The sequence below is a fragment of the Thalassophryne amazonica genome, chromosome 22 (genome assembly GCF_902500255.1).
Source record: "Thalassophryne amazonica chromosome 22, fThaAma1.1, whole genome shotgun sequence".
NCBI lineage: Eukaryota > Metazoa > Chordata > Actinopteri > Batrachoidiformes > Batrachoididae > Thalassophryne > Thalassophryne amazonica.
The window spans coordinates 5,701,402-5,723,655 of NC_047124.1; positions in this window are offsets into that span (position 1 = coordinate 5,701,402).

Below are 22,254 nucleotides of genomic sequence, written 5' to 3' on the forward strand. Positions count from 1 at the left end.
GGGGCAAAAATAACTGTAAACACTGTTAACCAACAAAAGAAGAAGGGGAAAAAAGGAAAAAGAAAACATTGTTAGCTAACATCCCAGGAACAAAATGGATACATTTTTAGAAAATCTACCAGTGAGAAGACAGTTTGAGGCAACCAAAAAACAAAGAAGAAAGTAGAGGACGATCTTCTCGTCGAAGACCCAGACACATTGCTCGCACTAAACAAGAAGTGAGACTAGATGAGAGACTAAATATGTCTAAAAGTTTAATTAATATTATTTATGTTATGTTATGCCAAATGTTTAAAAACACACAGAAATGTTTAAATATTAAAAAAAAGATGTTTAAAATATGACAAAAGGTAAAAATAGAAGAATAGGAAGTTTTTTAAAAAACATTAAAAATGTTTACAAAGGCTGTAAAATGTTTAAATGCATAGACAGCAACTTAAAAACACACAAAATATATTTAAATGTGTTTAACGTGTAAAAGAATAAAAAGAAACACACAAAGATGTTGAAATTGTGTGTATGTGTGTCGGGGGGGGGGGGGGACACTTTGAAAACCCCTGCTTTAGTGTCTCAACTTTTTGGAATGTGTTGCAGATAAATAGCACCGCAGTCTAGCATTAGGAGTCTCCAATTGGTTCAAAATGCTGCAGCCAGACTTTTGACACGAAGCAGAAAGTTCGACCACATTACACCCATTTTGGCGTCTCTTCACTGGCTTCCTGTCCCAGTGAGATCAGATTTTAAGGTTCTGCTACTAACCTATAAAATATTCATGGACTGGCACCTCCCTACCTAGCTGACCTAATTAAACCTTACGTACCGGCCCGGGCTTTACGTTCTCAGGGTGCAGGACTACTTTGTGTCCCTAAGGTGAATAAGAAGTCTGCAGGTCACAGAGCTTTCTCTTATCGTGCCCCTGTTCTGTGAAATGATCTCCCTGCATCAATAAAACAGTCAGATTCTGTGGAGATTTTCAAGTCCAGACTTAAGACGCACTTCCCTTTCATATGGCTAGCATACTGGTACAGTTTTGTTTTACGCTTTTTACTCTTTTAATTCATTTATTAGTAATTGGAGCGGGCTGCGGCCTCAACTTTACCTAAATTCTGGGTCTTTTAGTGAAGTTTAGGGCTAGTGGCCGGTGATCACCTTAGTATTTCTCTGTTTTTCTTGTTGTTTAATGCTGGCAAATTATACAGTATTTTTGTCTTTCTGATGCCTGATTCTGTTTTTTCTCTCTGTTTAAGGTGCAGCGCCATCCAGAGTTGGGAGTTGTATTCCTGTTGGGGATCCTCCTGTCCTGTGCGCCAATAGCATTTCTTGTATATTCGTCTGTGAATTGTTCTGTCAGTTGCTCTGTATGCACCACTCTGCATTTAATCATTAGTGATCGATCTCTGCTCCCCTCCACAGCATGTCTTTTTCCTGGTTCTCTCCCTCAGCCCCAACCAGTCCCAGCAGAAGACTGCCCCTCCCTGAGCCTGGTTCTGCTGGAGGTTTCTTCCTTAAAAAGGGAGTTTTTCCTTCCCACTGTAGCCAAGTGCTTGCTCACAGGGGGTCGTTTTGACCGTTGGGTTTTTACGTAATTATTGTATGGCCTTGCCTTACAATATAAAGCGCCTTGGGGCAACTGTTTGTTGTGATTTGGCACTATATAAATAAAATTGATTGAAATTGATTGATTGATTAATTTATGTTTGTAGCATGGCCCAAGCAGAGGGTCACCCCTTTGAGTCTGGTCTGCTTGAGATTTCTTCCACAGAGGGAGGTTTTTCTTACCACTGTTGCTCTGGGGGTTAGTAAGCTTAGACCTTACCTGTGTGAAGTGCTTTGAGGCAACTCTGTTGTGATTTGGCGCTATATAAATGAAATAAATTGAAATAAAAATGGATAAATAAATAAATAAATAGATAGATATTAACAAATGAAATGAAACTGACCAGAAAAAAAAAGACATCTTTGGTTCCTGCTGTCTGCAAAGAAATAAAAGTCAAAGTAAATGTGGGAGACACTGCTTGTTATTATGTTATATGTGCACGTAATATAGCAGATGAGAGTAAATTCAATTAAAATTCAACTGTGTCATTTAAATCATATGCATTATATTTGTTTGTTCATTCATTGGCGCTCAGGTGGTCACGTGGTGAATGGAAATGCCACGCAGGGATCACAGAGGCTGAGCCAAGCCTGGAGGCCCTTCCCGCCCCCCCCCCCCCCCCCCCCCAGCTCATCCTCAGCCCTGGTGATGCAGCGTGACAGATGGCCGGCTTCCCACAGCACGGCTGCAGCTAAATGCCAGCCATCTTACCCAGCATTCATCAGTGCTTTATGGCAGCAGCAGACGCCCAAGGCGCTCGGGTTTTGAGGTTAATGAAGGGAAAGAAGTTTCCCACAAACTGTCAGCAAACTAGAACACCAGAAGACGGTGATATTAGAAATGAAAAGATTCAGATACAGTTCAGCAGCAGTCCTTCAAACAATTCAGAAAATGTTCATTTTGGTCAAAATTCCATATGATTAAGACGTCAGCTCATTGCTCCCCCAATGGGTTCGCGCGGAGCCACGTCACTTCCGGCGAAGTGGCCAATCCGAAGGCGAGAATTCCTACTTCCGCAACTGGCTGCCCGATGAAAACACACTCAGGCTGCATTGATTGTCTGTTGAAATCAGCTGGTTTTGTTTTGTTTCTAACTTGCTTCTATGAGCCAGCTGACGGCTGTCACTGCCCGGAACGACGAGATTTATACACCAAGCTGAGCTGAAATGAACCATTGTAGATTCAACTGACTTTATTGACAAGTCTGACCCCTTTGAAAAGTGACCAAATTACATGCATTTGTATTGCGTTCAGCGATGTTTTCATCGGCCAAAAACGGCCACCAGAGGGCACTCGAGTAAAGTCTGCGGCAACCCATAGGTGGCAACAAACCTTATCTTATGGAGTGTGAAAACTTCTGAGCTTGGTAAATAAATAAACAAAAACATCCATCCATCCATCCATTTTCTTCCGCTTTATCCAGAGTCGGGTTGCGGGGGCAGCAGCTCAAGCAAAGCCGCCCAGACCTTCCAATCCACACACACCTCCTCCAGCTCCTCCGGGGGAACCCCAAGGCATTCCCAAGCCAGCCAAGAGACGTAGTCCCTCCAGCGTGTCCTGGGTCTTCCCCGGGGCCTCCTCCCGATGGGATGTGCCCGGAACACCTCTCCAGCGAGGCGTCCAGGGGGCATCCGGAAAAGATGTCCAAGCCACCTCAACTGACTCCTTTCGACGTGGAGGAGCACGCGGCTCAACTCCGAGCTCCTCCGAGTGACAAACAAAAACAACAACAAAAAAATTAAATCACACCTGTCTTCACCAAATGGATGATCGGATCAGTAAGGAACACGTTCAGAAATGTCTTCAACCTTGTGATCCTGTTTTCATTAATTATACTGCCTCGTTTCCATCCACAGAAAAAAGCTAATAAAATTTAAGAAAATGGACTGGAATTAAAAAATGCAGCCATCCTATTAATGTCACTAAAGTAATCAATCAAATCATGAAATGGGTGTGGCTGTGAGTGGGCGTGGCTATCCTGGACACACAACCAAGACCTCAATAAAATCAAATCAAATCAATTTTATTTATAGCACCAAATCACACCAAACAGTTGCCCCAAGGCGCTTTATATTGTAAGGCAAAAGCCATACAATAATTACAGAAAAACCCAACGGTCAAAACGACCCCCTGTGAGCAAGCACTTGGCGACAGTGGGAAGGAAAAACTCCCTTTTAACGGGAAGAAACCTCCAGCAGAACCAGGCTCAGGGAGGGGTAGTCTTCTGCTGGGACTGGTTGGGGCTGAGGGGAGAATCAAGAAAAGACATGCTGTGGAGGGGAGCAGAGATCAATCACTAATGATTAAATGCAGAGTGGTGCATACAGAGCAAAAAGAGGTGAATAAAAAGAAACACTGGGTGCATCATGGGAAACCCCCCAGCAGTCTAAGTCTATAGCAGCATAACTAAGGGATGGTTCAGGGTCACCTGATCCAGCCCTAACTATAAGCTTTTTCAAAAAGGAAAGTTTTAAGCTTAATCTTAAAAGCAGAGAGGGTGTCTGTCTCCCTGATCCGAATTGGGAGCTGGTTCCACAGGAGAGGAGCCTGAAAGCTGAAGGCTCTGCCTCCCATTCTACTCTTACAAACCCTAGGAACTACAAGTAAGCCTGCAGTCTGAGAGCAAAGTGCTCTATTGGGGTGATATGGTACTATGAGATCCCTAAGATAAGATGGGACCTGATTATTCAAAACCTTATAAGTAAGAAGAAGAATTTTAAATTCTATTCTGGAATTAACAGGGAGCCAATGAAGAGAAGCGAATATGGGTGAAATATGCTCTCCCTTCTAGTCCCCGTCAGTACTCTAGCTGCAGCATTTTGAATTAACTGAAGGCTTTTCAGGGAACTTTTAGGACAACCTGATAATAATGAATTACAATAGTCCAGCCTAGAGGAAATAAATGCATGAATTAGTTTCTCAGCATCACTCTGAGACAAGACCTTTCTAATTTTAGAGATATTGCGCAAATGCAAAAAAGCAGTCCTACATATTTGCTTAATACGCGCATTGAAGGACATATCCTGATCAAAAATGACTCCAAGATTTCTCACAGTATTACTGGAGGTCAGGGTAATGCCATCCAGAGTAAGGATCTGGTTAGACACCATGTTTCTAAGATTTGTGGGGCCAAGTACAATAACTTCAGTTTTATCTGAATTTAAAAGCAGGAAATTAGAGGCCATCCATGTCTTTATGTCTGAAAGACATTCCTGCAGTTTAACTGATTGGTGTTGTGTCCTCTGGCTTCATGGATAGATAAAGCTGGGTATCATCTGCGTAACAATGAAAATTTAAGCAATGCCGTCTAATAATACTGCCTAAGGGAAGCATGTATAAAGTGCATAAAATTGGTCCTAGCACAGAACCTTGTGGAACTCCATAATTAACCTTAGTCCGTGAAGAAGACTCCCCATTTACATGAACAAATTGTAATCTATTAGATAAATATGATTCAAACCACTGCAGCGCAGTGCCGTTAATACCTATGGCAGGCTCTAATCTCTGTAATAAAATTAACCAAATAACCAAACTGTCACCGGACATTATGGTTTGTTTGTTTTTTTGCCCAAAACTAATGAGTCTGAAGAGAAACTATTAAACTTTGTGATGGATGTCAAACAGGCGGACTGAAGAACCTAAAAGGTTTTAGGTCCTGATGTGTAAACTCTTTTAGGATTCATCATCGTTTTCTTGTGAAATTTTAATCATAAATAACAATTGTATTGTTGATTGAACCCAGTTGCAAACCAATACACAGATATCACAACCAGACTTCCTTATTTTTGTTTGTAGGTGTTTTAGTGCTCAGCGGCACAGCTTCATCAGTCTAAAGTGGTTTAGAATCCAGGTTCTGACCCTCTGAAGTGGGCATATTAGCTGCATGCTAAAATGTTACGTTAGCTAACTCAACAAAACCACTGAACTGGGTTAGGCTAGCTATCACAGTTGTGACTTGAACAATAAGTTACATACTTAAAGTAAATGCATTTGTACTTACCTATTTTTGAACTAGCACTCATGTAACTAACTCAGCAAACTGCTTGACTCGGCTAGGCTAGCTAGCTTGATAGTTAGTTGAATAATAAGTACTTGGCTTGAAGTGACTGTATTTTTACTCATACGTTTTTCCTTACGACTGACAGCAAACGTTTTTGAACCCTTCAAACTTTTACATCCAGCAGAGCATTTAAAGTAGAATGAGATGAAGAAATCAGACTGTTTTAAACACACCTTCGTTCCACTGTGTTAAACGTTAGCAGCCAGCCTGCGACTCTCCATCAACAAACATTCAGCTTTTCACTCAGATTTCATGGTAAAATTCCAGGATTTATTTTATTTTGGTCTTTTGATTATTTCATCTGAAGCTTAAATTGCTGACGGGAGGTTTTTGTTGACTCAGAGAAACAGCGAGCATGTATGCGGCGCGTGTTTAAAGGAAATAACACCGGAGCTGTGTTCATGCTGGCAGCCTGTTTATTTATCCTCACTGTTTTTTCCGTGGCCGTCTGAACACGGACAGCTGTGGTGCCGCCGTCTTCCTGTCAACATTTGGCAGCACTTTGTGCGGCTGCGGTCCAACGTGCATGGCGCACCTGTCACCGCCAACGGCACACTATGGCGCTCTTCTACCCACAAGTTAAAAAAAAAGGAGCACAAGTTTCTCTTTGCACTGGATCTGGATTCAGCACAAGGTAGATCAGCGAACCATGACTCAGAAAAAATCCAACAGAGTCATGCTAACCGTCGCTAACATCAGTCAGCAATATGAAATATTTTAAATAACAGAAAGTGTTCAGAGCAGATAAAGTGCAAATAATAAATATGAAACGTGTAGCATTTAAATCGATCCACATGATGAGTTCAGGTGTTGGCATCAAAAGGGTCAAAGTCAGATCAGGTGACATGGTTTCATGGCACGCTGCCTCTTTAGGTCAAAGGTCAACAACAGGTTGTGATGTGATGGTGATGCAGATTTATACTTTTAAATGTGAAGTTCACTTGGAGTCCCTTTTTGGGATTTTCCTAATCCAAAAGCAGAAGGCTTTTGTTTGTTTGTTTTGAGTCACCACAGGGAAATTTGTTGAACACGAGACAATAATTTTATTATTTCACTTCCAAGTTTCCAAACTAAAATGTTTCCACACATTTTGAGAGCTAATCTTTTCTTTTTTTTTTTTCTGGCTCCATAATAGGGACACAATCATCGCGCTCAGTGGACCATCAGAGTCCAGTCAACGCCGTCTAATCACAAGTAACAAAGAAATACGAATATCTGCCTGGAATTAGACAGTACTCGTCTCTCACGGAGGCTTAGGATCAGCACTAATTACTTGCACATGCATTTTTTGTTCCACAGTGAGTCATGAGCTCAAATCCATTCTCTGGTCTTTACTGGCAAAGAGTCAGAGTTTCTCAGAAATCTGTTTAACCAGGAACCTGCCAGACTGACATCTTACTCTGCTGTCATTCTGTGAAACAAAAAAGAGAAGAGTTGTGGTATTATATGAGGACATCTGGAGTGGCAGAGAATATGTGAGGGTGGTGCAGTATATGTACAAATAGTGTGACAGCGGTGAGATGTGTGGTAGGAATGGCAGAAGCGTTCTAGATAGAGGTGGGATTACATCAAGGATCAGCTCTGAGGTGATGATGGACAAGATCAGAGAGGAGTCTCCATGGATTACGATGTTTGCAGATGACATTGTGATCTGTAGTAGAGAGCAGGTTGAGATGAGCTTGGTGAGGTAAAGATATGCTCAGGAGAGAAGGGGAATGAAAGTCAGTAGGTGCAAGACTGAGTACATGTGTGTGAATGAGAGGAAGGCCAGTGGAATAGTGCGGTTACAAGGAGTAGAGGTGGTGAAAGTAGATGAGTTTAAATACTTGGGATCAACTGTCCAAAGTAAAGGAGAATGTGGTAGAGACGTGAAGAAGAGAGTGCAGGCAGGGTGGAGTTGTTTGAGAAAAGTGGCGGGAGTGATTTTTGTCAAGACCAGCTCTGCTGTATGGCTTAGAGACAGTGGCACTAACAAAAAGACAGGAGACAGAACCCAAGATGGTGTGATTTTCTTTGGGAGTGATGAGGGTGGATAGGATTAAGAATGAAGTTATCAAAGGGACAGCACAGGTAGGACAGAGAGGCAAAACTGCGATGGTTTGCAGAGTGCAGGGTATAGAGGGAGAAAGATGCTGCGGATGAAGCCACCAGGTAGGAGGAGAAGAAGGAGGCCAAAGAGGAGGTTTATGGACGTGCTGCGGGAGGACACGCAGGTGGTCAGTGTGACAAAGGAAGACGCAGAGGACAGGGTGGAAGAAGAACACCTGGAAGAAGTCTTTTAATCTCGAGATAATCATCCCCTTGAACACAACTTCACTAAATCATCACTTTTACAGCCAGTTGTCTTTAAACTAGTCTATGAAAGGAAACAAGAATGTTTCCAAATCACTGAATATTTCTTGACATATGTCACAGAAGACAAAAACGAGCTGTTTGGGCCCACAGAAAGTGGAGGTTTGATGTGAGTGTAAACGCTGATTTTGCACACTACGACCTCTTGACGTGAACTCTTCAGACGCTGCTGCTGCTGAAGGAGCCATTGTGCGATCTGTGAAAAATTAGCTCGTGTTGGGCTCTGATGATTTGCATCAGCAGCGTGACAGTTTGACGATCGATCAGGAAGTAGATGATTGACAAAGTGTCCCTTGGATGCATTCCAGAGTACACAAACAATTGACAGAACTGACAAGAGGCATGTTTTATGTCCTGATCCGTGTTTGCTTTGCAAATTCTTTTACAGCATCCCATAAAAGCCCGGAATGACCGACTGCACTTGTTTGAAACAAAGAGGAGTTTTGTTCTGGATTATGTGGACTGATGGAGATATCAGGCCTAACAGCGACCCCAGTGAGCGTCCTGATGACACCAGCAGCGCGGTTCAGGTCTGATCCAATAATGTTCACACAAAGATGTTTTTGTTTCTTGATCATGAGAGTTGTCATGGTGTCACAAAGACGAGGAGGTGGATTTAAAGGATCCATCAAAGAAAACACACAGTGTCATTAATTCTCGTTACTCTGAAGGCTCAAAGCTCCAGCTGCTGTTTTAGTCTTCATGGAAACAGACATGTGATTGGGCGGCGTCACAAAATTAATAAACAGATGTGGCAAGAAAATGAATATTCAGGGAAGAAGAGATGAGACATAAAGACGACCTGGTGAAGTGTTAGAGCAAGAACTGTGTGTCTATGTGCGCACGTGTGTGTGTGTGTGTCTATACATAGCGGTGTGACTCTACGCTGCAGCTGTCTCTGACCCGTCAGAGTCTCGCTCACTCGTCCGTGTGCAGTTTCAAACCAACAACACTGATTATATTCACATTAAATCTGAAAATGTCTTCAGCTGAATTCCATAAATATTTGGACGTTGATGTTTTAATTTTAGCTGGCGCTTGCAGCATATTAGAGGTTAAAGTAAACAATAGACATGTGGCCCGCTGTAATTAAATGAGTTAACGAGCTCTGGATGCTGGTTTGATTCTCACCAAACAGTAAATTTTCAGATTTATATGAGCTGTGTAAATATTTTAGGCATCAACATTTTCTCTTATGCAAACAAATTGTCAGTCAAGCTTTTAATGACTATAAATACGAGGTCTGTTAGAAAAGTATCCGACCTTTTTATTTTTTTCAAAAACTATATGGATTTGAATCACGTGTGATTGTATCAGCCAAGCTTGAACCTTCGTGGGCATGAGTGAGTTTTTTCACGCCTGTCGGTTGCGTCATTCGCCTGTGAGCAGGCTTTGTGTGAGCAGTGGTCCACCCCTCGTCATTTTTTTATTGTGAATAAATGTCTGAACGATTTGTAGCTTTGCTGCATCAATTTTTTCCAGAAACTGTGAGAGACCTCCAGTGGACACCGTTCAGAAAATTAATATGGCTTTCAGGGACGGTTTTATGGGGATTACACAGATTAAGAAGTGTTACTGCCGCTTTAAAGACGGCCCAGCGTCTGAGAGCGCGCTGCGCTCCGATCGACAGGCTCACCCCCGCTGTGGTGGCGCAATCCTCCGCTTTTCTTTCCATGAAAAAAAGTCCTGTAACAGTGGAATGTGCCGAAAAAGTGCTGATGTCCACATCTCCTGCCTTTTTGTGAAAGTCAGACGACGTCCCGGATCAACAAAGCCTTCATGTTGGAAATGATCTGGTTGTTTCAGTGGGGTGTGAGCATGTTGATTGGCGCTCGGAGCGCGGCGCGCTCTCAGACGCTGTGGGCCGTCCTTAAAGTGGCAGTAACACTCCTTAATCTGTGTAATCCCCATAAAATCGTCCCTGAAAGCCATATTAATTTTCCGAACGGTGTCCACCTGGAGGTCGTTCACAGGGTCTGGAAAAAAATTGAGGGCAGCAAAGCTCCAAAGTGTGTCAGACATGTTATGCGTAAATAAAAAAACGACGAGAAGGTGGACCACTGCTCACACAAATGCCTGCTCACAGGAGAAGGATGCACCGACAGGCAGTGAAAAAAACTCATCGCATAGTGCATGAAAGTTCAGCGTGGCTGATGCAATCACACTTGATGCAAAGCCATATGATTTTGAAAAAAACTTAAAAGGTCGGGATACTTTCTAACAGACCGCGAATAAATAAATAAATGCTGAATTGTGTCTGGTTCGGCAAGATCAAGAGAAATGTGTTAAAACAAACGGAAGCACGGATCCAAAGCTCACGACGTCGCAGCGTTTATTTCTTCCAGCAAGGCTGCAGTTTTGAAAGGTTTCCTGCTCCAACGTCTGGGTTTGTTTTTTGTTTTTGTTTTCCTTATCAATTGTTATCGTCCGGCTGATTTTTCTCCAGAGAAGCAACGTTCTTGAAAGTAATCAAATTACTCTGCAGAGGCCACGCCTCCACGCGGCTGTCCTTCAGGTGGTCAAACCTCAGAGGTGTTGGTTACCAGGACACGTGGTTAGAAACCCAAACCTCAGCAGGGTCACAGTAAGAGGAGCCGGACGCCACGGCGCCTCCTGCAGTCCGCCAATGGTAATGCAAACACTAAGACGCGTCTCCTGTCACACTTTGTCCTCCCACCTCTTCATTCTGTCCCTCTGGACACTTTTCTTCTCTCTTCGACACTCTGATATGATCCGGCTCGGCCCAGAACTCAACCTGATGGACATCAGCAAAGGTCAAAGGTCAAATAAGAATTTTTGGCACAAGAACCGAAATTATCCGCATAATTCAGTTTCTATGTTAAACGTAATTATGCAAAAATTCAGTTGATGAATGAAACCAAAAACAAATGGAAAAAAACTATAACTCTATTTATTAGAAAAGACGACAACCAAACGAGAGAGAAAGAGAAACTTATTTTAAAATGTGTGTAAAAGGAAGCCATAATAATGAAGAAGACTTAAATTCCTCCTTGAGTTTGAACTCGCGGAGCATGAATCCAAATTTACAGTCATAAAGGTCATGGAAAGGTCATGAACTCTTCATGATCTTCCATCAAACCAGACTTCAAGTTCTGATTTCATGTCGACACATCGCGTCTCTCTGATCCACATTGACGTCACAACGATGTCGCCGATGGGAGGGCTGTCAGAGCTTCTATTACCCTCATGCCCTTGGCCCGTCACATCAGCAGCAGGCATCCTGAGGTTACGGAGATCAAACCGAGGGTTCATCTTCTGTTGTCGGCAAAAAACTCTTCATGCCGAGGGGCTGCACATGTGGAAAAGACACGGCGCAGGTGCTACGGTGGCCGTGAGAGACCACACAGGAAATGAGAAGTCAAAAAACGTGGGACCAGCAATCACCTCGAGTGGTTGTGTCTGTGAGTGTCGAAGATTCGTTGAGCTTTTTGGATGGATAAAGTATAAACAGTCTGACCTGCTGGACGCTGACACTCTTGCCCAAAGGAACTTCAGCAGTGGGGCCTCCTGCTGTTCTGTTATGTTCTTCACAGACATTTAGTCCTCCATCCAGGAGTTAGAACCTGTGACTGTGACCTGGAGGCCACCATAAGGACTTTTTACATTTACTCAGCTCTGACTTGGTTCGTAACCCCGAGTCGAGATCTCCGGTGCGTGCAGATATTTAAGGAGCGGGTTGACTCACCAGATGCCACAGATCCAGACTCATAAGGTCTCAGCATCCATCTGGACCTCAAAGGAGTTCTGGTCCTAAGCAGGTGTTGGTGTCCTGACTTATTTTTGCTTGTACGTCATCTGGACCTTCGTTGGTGGAAGATCTTCACAGAAGACTCACTGAAGCAACGAAGCAGCTCGACTCTTATAGAGTCTGAAAAACAATACAGAAAAAAAAGTAATGCAAGGTCGAGTTTCACAAGAAGACCAGAGATGATTTAGCACTAATCTGCCCACTAGTGGATAAATCTTAAAACTTCAGGTAAAGATGAACAATGTGTTAAACATGTTGAACACAGACTGTGCCTCGACCTTGAGGATAAAGTCTCATAACAATCTGGATTTGTTTGGATTAAATAAAATCTAAACCGGATCTGACTACAGAAGTGACCTTTAAACCGGATCTGACTACAGACGTGACCTCTAAACCGGATCTGACTACAGACGTGACCTCTAAACCGGATCTGACTACAGACGTGACCTCTAAACTGGATCCGATTACAGAAATGACCTCTAAACCGGATCTGACTACAGAAGTGACCTCTAAACCGGATCCGATTACAGAAATGACCTCTAAACTGGATCTGATTACACAAGTGACCTTTAAACCGGATCTGACTACAGAAGTGACCTCTAAACCGGATCCGATTACAGAAATGACCTCTAAACCGGATCTGACTACAGAAATTACCTCTAAACTAGATCCGATTACACAAGTGACCTCTAAACTGGATCTGATTACACAAGAGACCTTTAAACCGGATCTGACTACAGAAGTGACCTCTAAACTAGATTTGATTACAGAAGTGACCTTTAAACCCGATCCAACTACAGAAGTGACCTCTAAACTAGATCCGATTACAGAAGTGACCTCTAAACTGGATCTGACTACACAAGTGACCTTTAAACCGGATCTGACTACAGAAGTGACCTCTAAACTAGATCCGATTACAGAAGTGACCTCTAACCGGATCCGATTACACAAGAGACCTTTAAACCGGATCTGACTACAGAAGTGACCTCTAAACTAGATTTGATTACAGAAGTGACCTTTAAAACCCGATCCAACTACAGAAGTGACCTCTAAACTGATCTGATTACACAAGTGACCTCTAACTAGATTTGATTACAGAAGTGGACCTTTAAACCAGATCCAAATACAGAAGTGACCTCTAAACCGGATCCGATTACACAAGTGACCTCTAAACTTGATCTGATTACACAAGTGATCTCTAAACTGGATCTGATTACAGAAGTGATCTCTAAACGGATCTGATTACAGAAGTGACCTCTATACACAAGTGACCTCTAAACTAGATTTGATTACACAAGTGACCTCTAAACTAGATTTGATTACAGAAGTGACCTTAAACTAGATTAGATTATAGAAGTGACCTCTAAACTGGCTCTGACTACAGAAGTGACCTTTAAACCAGGTCTGATTACAGAAGTGACATTTAAACCGGATCTGATTTAAACTGGATTGATCTCGTTCAGGTGTGACGCTGCGGCGTCCTTCTAAACGCTCTCTGTTTCAGCGTTCTTGTGAAAGGCAGCAGATTTTTTTTTTTGTGGCTCACACCTCGTCCTTGAATTGGGGTCGTCTCACAGAGGAGAGCTGCAATAATCGTATTATTTCTCCTCCTCGTTATCTGAAGCCGAGCGGCGGCACATTCACAGCACCAAGCAGAGAGGAAGAAAGAAGACATTTTTAAAGGTTAACATCACTTTTTTTTTAACGATTTACATCATAAACAGGATTTCTTCAGAATCACTGTTATTTTGTTTGTTTAAATTAAAGATTCACAAACTTAAACACCAATATGATCAAAATTTGCCTCGTCTGCAAACAATTTTGGATTTGATCCATGTGGTTTAAAATATGACAAAACGCTACGACTCGCTCGCCACGCTGTTGTCATTGATCACCTGGAGCCTTCTCTGACCCGCAACAGAACTCCTCCTGGTTCCACCTGTTTTTTGTGAATCCATCTCCAGATTGTCAAGGTCTAGTCCAGGTCTGAGGTGCTCACACATGGCCACCCCCTTCCAGAGGACATCTAGCCACGCCCACTTAATGCCCAGCCGGTAGATTGTTACTTTTAGAACATTCGGCTCAGGTTTGATTTGTTGGTCACCAGCCAGGATCCAAAACAGATCCGTCAGGTCCAGGTCATGCCCCCAATCCTGAACCTGAACCACCCTTTAACCAGATCCACAGAGATCTGATGAGGTTGTTGTTGGCTGGTTTTAACTCTTGTTTTTCATTAACAGATCGGAACATTTCTTGTCCCAATGCCCAGAGCTTTGCCTCTGATTGAGCTCAGTCCAGTCTGAAAGAGAACCTGGATTCTCTGGACATAGTGACAGGAAATTTGTTTTCCCCAGTTTTCTTTCCTGACATAGAAAATAATGTCTCCTGAAGGTCCAGATCTGAAGGTCTCCAGTCTCTGATTGTGGTCATTTTGCTCTGATCACCTGATCGGTGACATTTCAAACCATGTTTCAGATCAGTGAATCAAAGCTTCATTCATGCTAACCTACTGCGGCAAAATAATGAGCAATCATACTTAAAACATTTTAATATAAACGAACAGCATCAGGTTTCTGTGCAAAGCCTCCAAATCATGCAGATTCAAGGTGACCTTGATCAGGATTCTGGATCCTGACGAAATGGACTCAGGTGTCACATTCACATGTCCACATGTAAATTAGCCGCTAAGAGGACCACAAATGAAACAAACACAACGTGTCAGAAACACATTTGTTTGTTATCACCATCACTGATCAGTCAGGTGATCTGGGTGTGTACGCTGTGTGTCGTGGTTCAGGTTCAGGTCTGTGCGATGGTTAACATTATGGTGAGTTTGGTGAGTTTTCCCGTCCCAATAATTTTGGTCCTTTGTCTGCTCATGATTGGACCGGAACCAACACAAATGACTGTGAGCGCTGCACAAACAAATTATCCAGCCAATGGGATGTGACAGGTCAATCTCTGCCGCTCTGCATCCTGATGGTGCGAGGAAGACGACTATCCCAGGTTGCCACGGCTACAGACTGTCTGGCCTGCCAGGTAAGCCCCTCCTCCTCACCTCCAAACCTGAGGGAGGAAGGCAGCGAATTAGTTTCAGTTCTTCTTCCTGCACAGTGTCTGGCGATGAGGCGATAACGGCCTGCGGTGACCCGTGGTGATGCCGCCGACAGCTTAATGCGACGCTGGAATACACGTCCCACGTTTGAGGCAGAACCACCCGACAAATCCACTGCGGGCTTCTGTGACTGTATGTCAAATATATTATGTCAAAATAAACACTATTTTTAATTTTTATATTACATTTTCTTACATCGACAGATAACACAAGAACTCAAACACAACAAATGTTGTCATTTTACAGTGTCCACATTAAAAGGAGATGAAGATGCACCAGATCAATAGAAAAGACAACTTTGTTTTGCATACATAATATCAAATCAAATCAATATGTATTTATATAGCGCCAAATCACAGCAAACAGTTGCCCCAAGGCACTTTATATTGTAAGGCAAAGCCATACAATAATTACAGAAAAACCCCAACGGTCAAAACGACCCCCTGTGAGCAAGCACTTGGCGACAGTGGGAAGGAAAAACTCCCTTTTAACAGGAAGACACCTCCAGCAGAACCAGGCTCAGGGAGGGGCAGTCTTCTGCTGGGACTGGTTGGGGCTGAGGGAGAGAACCAGGAAAAAGACATGCTGTGGAGGGGAGCAGAGATCAATCACTAATGATTAAATGCAGAGTGGTGCATACAGAGCAAAAAGAGAAAGAAACAGTCAGTGCATCATGGGAACCCCCCAGCAGTCTAAGTCTATAGCAGCATAACTAAGGGATGGTTCAGGGTCACCTGATCCAGCCCTAACTATAAGCTTTAGCAAAAAGGAAAGTTTAAGCCTAATCTTAAAAGTAGAGAGGGTGTCTGTCTCCCTGATCTGAATTGGAGCTGGTTCCACAGGGGAGGAGCCTGAAAGCTGAAGGCTCTGCCTCCCATTCTACTCTTACAAACCCTAGGAACTACAAGTAAGCCTGCAGTCTGAGAGCGAAGCGCTCTATTGGGGTGATATGGTACTATGAGGTCCCTAAGATATGATGGGACCTGATTATTCAAAACCTTATAAGTAAGAAGAAGAATTTTAAATTCTATTCTAGAATTAACAGGAAGCCAATGAAGAGAAGCCAATATGGGTGAGATATGCTCTCTCCTTCTAGTCCCTGTCAGTACTCTAGCTGCAGCATTTTGAATTAACTGAAGGCTTTTCAGGGAACGTTTAGGACAACCTGATAATAATGAATTACAATAGTCCAGCCTAGAGGAAATAAATGCATGAATTAGTTTTTCAGCATCACTCTTAGACAAGACCTTTCTAATTTTAGAGATATTGTGCAAATGTAAAAAAGCCGTCCTACATATTTGCTTAATATGCGCATTGAAGGACATATCCTGATCAAAAATGACTCCAAGATTTCTCACAGTATTACTAGAGGTCAGGTTAATGCCATCCAGAGTAAGGATCTGGTTAGACACCATGTTTCTAAGATTTGTGGGGCCAAGTACAATAACTTCAGTTTTATCTGAATTTAAAAGCAGGAAATTAGAGGTCATCCATGTCTTTATGTCTGTAAGACAATCCTGCAGTTTAACTAATTGGTGTGTGTCCTCTGGCTTCATGGATAGATAAAGCTGGGTATCATCTGCGTAACAATGAAAATTTAAGCAATGCCGTCTAATAATACTGCCTAAGGGAAGCATGTATAAAGTGAATAAAATTGGTCCTAGCACAGAACCTTGTGGAACTCCATAATTAACCTTAGTCTGTGAAGAAGATTCCCCATTTACATGAACAAATTGTAATCTATTAGATAAATATGATTCAAACAACCGCAGCGCAGTGCCTTTAATACCTATGGCAGGCTCTAATCTCTGTAATAAAATTTTATGGTCAACAGTATCAAAAGCAGCACTGAGGTCTAACAGGACGAGCACAGAGATGAGTCCACTGTCTGAGGCCATAAGAAGATCATTTGTAACCTTCACTAATGCTGTTTCTGTACTATGATGAATTCTAAAACCTGACTGAAACTGAATTGCTTCTGCACGACAGCTTGCTGCGTCACCAACATTCCAAATTTCTTATCTACAAGGAAATAAAATTCACACTGACTTCTTAGAACAAGAATCTAATCTTATGATTGAATTTCTGTGGCTCTCTTAAGCCACGCCCACAGTGGGAAAAATGTTCTTAATGTGAAACCTGGTGCGACTTTATTGAAGCTCTGGTTCGTATCCGAGTGGGTTTTTTGGAGCTTGATGATCTATGAAACAGTTTTGACTGACAGCTGTCGTCCTCGCTGAGCGTCTCTGACCTCTGTGTTTGAGGACAATGACTAACAGGCGTTATCAAGTATCAGCGCCAACATCCTGCTTCTCCTGCAGATAACAAACCACCACTGTTAAGAAGGACGCCGTGTCACTGGAAGTAAAGTCGACTAATCAAGAAGCTGCAGAATCACACCGAGGGCACTTTAACCTGAACAAACATGATTATTGATACTCAAACTAGAAGAGCACTCAGACAGAGCCTTCAGTACAGAGACATACATTATACTCCTGTTCGCTGACCTTTGATCCTGATTGCTGACGTTTCAATTCAATTCAATTTATTTTCATTTATATAGCGCCAAATCACAACAGAGTTGCCTCAAAGTGCTTCACACAGGTAAGGTCTAACCTTACCAAGCCCCAGAGCAACAGTGATAAGGAAAAACTCCCTCTGAGGAAGAAACCTCAAGCAGACCAGACTCAAAGGGGTGACCCTCTGCTTGGGCCATGCTACAAACATAAATCACAGAACAATTCATGGACGAATATACAAGAAATGCTATTGGTGCTATTGATCTTTGATCCTGATTACTCACCTATGATCCTGATTACTGACCTCTGATCCTGAATGCTGGCCTCTGATCCTGTTTGTGGACCTTTGCTTCTGACGCTGATCTTTGATCCTGATCACTGACCTCTGATACCAATTGCTGACTTTTGATCCTAATAGCTGAACTTTGATGCTGATCATTGGTCTTTTATCCTAATAGTTGACCTTTGATACTGATTGCCGGACTTTGATCCAGATCATTGATCTTTGATTGTGAGATTTGATCCTGACTGCTGACCCATGGTCTTGATCACTGACCTCTAATCCAAACTGCTGATCTTTGATCCTAATAGCTACTCTTTAATACTGATCACTGACTTTTAATCTTGTTTTGGTGACCTTTGATCCTGATTGGATGTTTAAGAATCTTCAGACACATGAGGACTTTCGTGAAGCTGGAGGTCATACTGTTGCTTTTTCTGAGTCACATACATCGACCTCCACAGCTCAACGCAGTCGTCATCATTTTTAAATCCTTCAAGTTTAAGCATTTTATCATAATTTAGGAAGCCACTGAAGTTCAGGGCCACGCTGTTGTTTTGACGTATGTTCTGTGAGGTCAAAGGTCACAGTTTGCTGGATCAGTTTTACTGCAGCTGATGTATGAAGTGAACTCCGTTAGAAATGCTGGATTCCATCTTCATTTTTCCCCCTTGAAGTCACCATTAGTCCGTTTACATCTGGAGGGTGAACATATGGTCCAGAACAGAAACAAAACATTTTTGTCTGAACCCGGTAGATCTGTTAAGACAATAAAAAATTGGGACGGGTCCAGAGAACGACGTCAACTCGGACAAATCATTATTATTCCTGGATTTCTCATTTCTCAAGCGTCTGCTTAGAATAACTGTTAGCTACACTGGCTAATGCTAATGGGTGGGGGTCTAAAGCAAACAATTAAAATCCTTTCAGTCCCTAAAATTATTTTTAGGGCTATTTTTAGGGACTGATTTACGTAATGGGTCGTGGTAATAAGAATAGCTCCATCCATCACGAGTGCAGCACCGTCCAAAAGCTCTGGGAACGCTAGGATCAGAAATGAAGACTTTGTGCCAGAGAGGCCATGCTGCCAGTTTCATGGTCCAAAACCTCTTCAGTAACCAAAAAAAAAACCAACACAGAGCATGTACTGCAGTACCCATCACATGCACTATAGTTGTAGGGCATGTGAAAGCTCAGTAAATTGACATGGTTGGTTGCTTTGAGCCGTATCTAATTCTGATCCTCCTGTCAGGATGATGGACATCTGCAGTGGGTTTTGGTGGCTGATCTGCCAGTCAGCTGAGGTGGGGGTAAAGCTGCTGGGATCTGTGGGATCAGGACTGAACTCCTGCAGTTCGGTGGAGATCCTCTTCTGCTGTCGCTGCAAGCAAATTTTGTTTCCATTTTGGAGACAGACTAGAAGAAAGAACTTGTTATTCCTGTCTGGAAAGGAAAGGAGTGATTGCCTGGACTGCAACAGCTACAGAGGTAATACTCTGCTCTCCATTCCAGAGAAGGTGCTTGCAGGGATCAATCTCAACAGGATTCATCACCATCTAGTTGTAGCTCAGCGACCGGAGCAATCTGCTTCCACGTTCAAGTTAACCATCAATCACATCCTACGTAGTGCTGCAAGTATTTACTGAATGCAAGCATGAATGTCAGCAGTGGTTCTCGGTAGCCTGCTTTGATTTTCGCGAAGCATTTCATCTGTTTATAATCTGGTTGTCTCTTTGACACATCCTAAGAATTCGTTAGATCATCATATCCAGCCTATACATAGATACTCTGAGTACTCTGTAGAGTAGGGGCGGAGTCTTTGACTTCTTCCCAGTGAGTTCTGGGATTCCTCAGGGATGTGTTCTGGCTCCTACGCTGTTCAATGCTTGCATGGACTGGCTGTTGAGTCAGTTTGTGGATTCATGAAATTTAGGTGTATCTGATGGTGAGGAAAGGTTTACTGTCCTTGACTTCAAGGTCGATGCTGTGATGTTTGTGGAATCAATGGCTATCCTGATAACAGCACTTAAGAACCTGAGCGGTGAATTGTTGTCTGGGTTTGAGACAGTCCTGGATCCACACTAAAATCTGTGATTTCAGTAACAGCAGTGACGTTCATGTGTTTGGGTCATCAGCCTTGGAGATCCAGAGATGCGTAGGACATTATGGAGGGCCTGTAGGTATGAGGTGTTTAGTGATGCTGACATCTTTGCAAGACAACAAAATTCCAAGATGTGAGCAAAAAGAATGAGAACAAGAAAGGCCTTTACTGTCACTGCACATATCATGAAATCTGTCTTCTGTATTTAACCATCCTATTTACAGTTAGACACAGTCCAACCACTAGGGTTAGCAGGCACTCGGAGACCTACTCCAGATGTAGAGATGCTGCTTCCGAGGACCCAGAACAGGAGACTGTGTTGGAATAAACACTGAGGTCATCTTCTGTGATTCAGACCGTCAGGAACTGAATCATCATCCAGACTCATAAACACTCAGCACTTTGTTTCATCAACAGTTAGACAAACCCCAGTGAGCTCAAAGTCCTCAAGCAATAAACTCCCAGAGTGAATGAGGTAACGGTGGCAGGAGCAGGTTTTTAATCTCGAAGGTTTCAGCTTTTTGACTGGAGGACTTTTTGCTGTAATGTTTGTTTATTTGAGCCTCCAGTTGTTTGTTCCTGTTTTCCTTTTGCTCACTCGTGGGACCAAACCCACAGCATCACTATCTGTGAAAAACAACAATTTAACTGCTAACTACAGCTAAAGCAAAAAGGTGTTGTAGCTAGCAACAGTCCAAAAAAAAAAACAAAAACACATCTAACACTGTGCTAAACCTAAAGATAAGTGTCTGATTACCGAATTAGGTTCTACGCACCATTAAATAAACCAGCTCCATGTGTGAGGTAGGTTGTGTTGTATGGGGCTGTGTGTTGTGTGTGTGTGTGTGTGTGTGTGTGTGAGGTGGGCTGTGTGTTGTGTGTGTGTGTGTGTGTGTGTGTGAGGTGGGCTGTGTGTTGTGTGTGTGTGTGTGTGAGGTGGGCTGTGTGTTGTGTGTGTGTGTGTGTGTGTGTGAGGTGGGCTGTGTATGTGTGAGGTGGGCTGTGTGTTGTGTGTGAGAGGTGTGTTTTGTGTGTGTGTGTGTGTGTGAGAGGTGTGTTTTGTGTGTGTGTGTGTGAGAGGTGGGCTGTGTGAGGGTGTGTGTGTGTGTGTGTGTGTGTGTGTGTGTGTGTGTGTGTGTGTGTGTGTGTGTGTGTGTGTGTGAGGTGGGCTGTGTGTTGTGTGTGAGAGGTGTGTTGTGTGTGTGAGGTGGGCTGTGTGTTGTGTGTGTGTGTGTGTGAGGTGGGCTGTGTATGTGTGAGGTGGGCTGTGTGTTGTGTGTGAGAGGTGTGTGTGTGTGTGTGTGTGTGTGTGAGAGGTGGGCTGTGTGTGTGTGAGGGTGTGTGTGTGTGTGTGTGTGTGTGTGTGTGTGTGTGTGTGTGTGTGTGTGAGGTGGGCTGTGTGTTGTGTGTGAGAGGTGTGTTTTGTGTGTGTGTGTGTGTGTGTGTGTGTGTGTGTGTGTGTGTGTGTGTGTGGTGTGTGTGTGTGTGTGTGTGTGTGTGTGTGTGTGTGTGTGTGAGGTGGGCTGTGTGTTGTGTGTGAGAGGTGTGTTGTGTGTGTGAGGTGGGCTGTCTGTGTGTGTGTGTCTGTGTGTGTTCTGTGGGCTGTCTGTGTGTGTGTGTGTGTGTGAGGTGTGTTGTGTGTGTGTGTGTGTATGTGAGGTGGGCTGTGTGTGAGAGGTGTGTTGTGTGTGTGAGGTGGGCTGTGTGTGTGTGTGTGTATGTGAGGTGGGCTGTGTGTGTGTGTGAGAGGTGTGTTGTGTGTGTGAGGTGGGCTGTCTGTGTGTGTGTGTGTGTGTGAGGTGTGTTGTGTGTGTGTGTGTGTATGTGAGGTGGGCTGTGTGTGTGTGTGAGAGGTGTGTTGTGTGTGTGAGGTGGGCTGTCTGTGTGTGTGTGTGTGTGTGAGGTGTGTTGTGTGTGTGTGTGTGTATGTGAGGTGGGCTGTGTGTGTGTGTGAGAGGTGTGTTGTGTGTGTGAGGTGGGCTGTCTGTGTGTGTGTGTGTGTGTGAGGTGTGTTGTGTGTGTGTGTGTGTATGTGAGGTGGGCTGTGTGTGTGTGTGAGAGGTGTGTTGTGTGTGTGAGGTGGGCTGTGTGTGTGAGGTCTGTTGTGTGGGGTGTGTGTGTGTGAGGTGGGCTGTGTGTGTGTGAGATATGTTGTGTGTGTGGGGTGTTGCTACATACACTATGATCATTACAGTAAGATGAGGAGCCCTCACTGTGAAGCTGTGACAGTATAAGCAACACACACACACACACACACACACACACACACACACACACACACACACACACACACACACACACACACACACACACACACACACACACACACACACACACAGGGCTCTCCAGTCACAGCCATTGAAGCTTGTCACTCCTCCAGACCTGTCAGGAATGTCCTGTTGGCTTCCCTCACTAGTCTCCTTCATACACTCTCATTCACTTTTGAATGAGGGCATTTTTA